At 38.2% G+C, this 628-nt stretch overlaps 1 protein-coding gene across 1 annotated transcript in view; it reads left to right on the forward strand.

The window, feature by feature from the left end:
- Slc5a1 (solute carrier family 5 (sodium/glucose cotransporter), member 1) overlaps positions 1-628 on the forward strand; it is a gene marked incomplete in the record, with an annotated part of 78,178 nt that overhangs the window by 47,131 nt on the left and 30,419 nt on the right.

Raw genomic sequence — 628 nt, forward strand, 5'->3', positions numbered from 1 at the left:
GCACAGTTGGAGAAGGACTCTGGGGGAGGGAGAATCTGAACTGAGCAGAGTTGGGTAAGATTTGGGTAAATAGGGGCCCATGGGAAAAGCACCTTAGGGGGAGGAGTATGTAAAAACACTGCTTTATGAAGGCCAGTTTAATACTCATTTATCTGAAGTACAGATGAGGCAAAGGAATCAGAGTCTTATAATTAAACCAGGAACGTACTAGTAAGAGAATCTCCAGTCTTTTTAAGTCATGAAGTAAAACTCAGTGGGAAGAGAGCTAGAAATACCTGGTAGTGTCCCTTCCTATTAGACTGTTCCCTTATAAAGTCTTCTTGTCTGGTGCTTTTAATTTTATTATGAGGAAGAGGGAAGAGAAAAAGATAATAATAATTTTTATTATTTTTGTTGCATGCTTACTATTGGTGAGATTTTACTCTCACTAATCCTATTCCAACCTTGCAAGGTCAGTCATGTCATATTATTTTCAGTCATACTATTCTCAGTTTATAGCTGGAGAACTTGAGCCCCAGAGACAGGTGAAGCAACATGCCCATATCACATAGATATAAAAAGAACTTGAATTCAGAACTGTCATGTGCCAAAGTCTGTGTCCTTGTTCTTATACTCTACAGTTTCTTTT

Source organism: Chinchilla lanigera, unplaced genomic scaffold, assembly GCF_000276665.1.
Source record: "Chinchilla lanigera isolate Chin_1 unplaced genomic scaffold, ChiLan1.0 scaffold00054, whole genome shotgun sequence".
Lineage (NCBI taxonomy): Eukaryota > Metazoa > Chordata > Mammalia > Rodentia > Chinchillidae > Chinchilla > Chinchilla lanigera.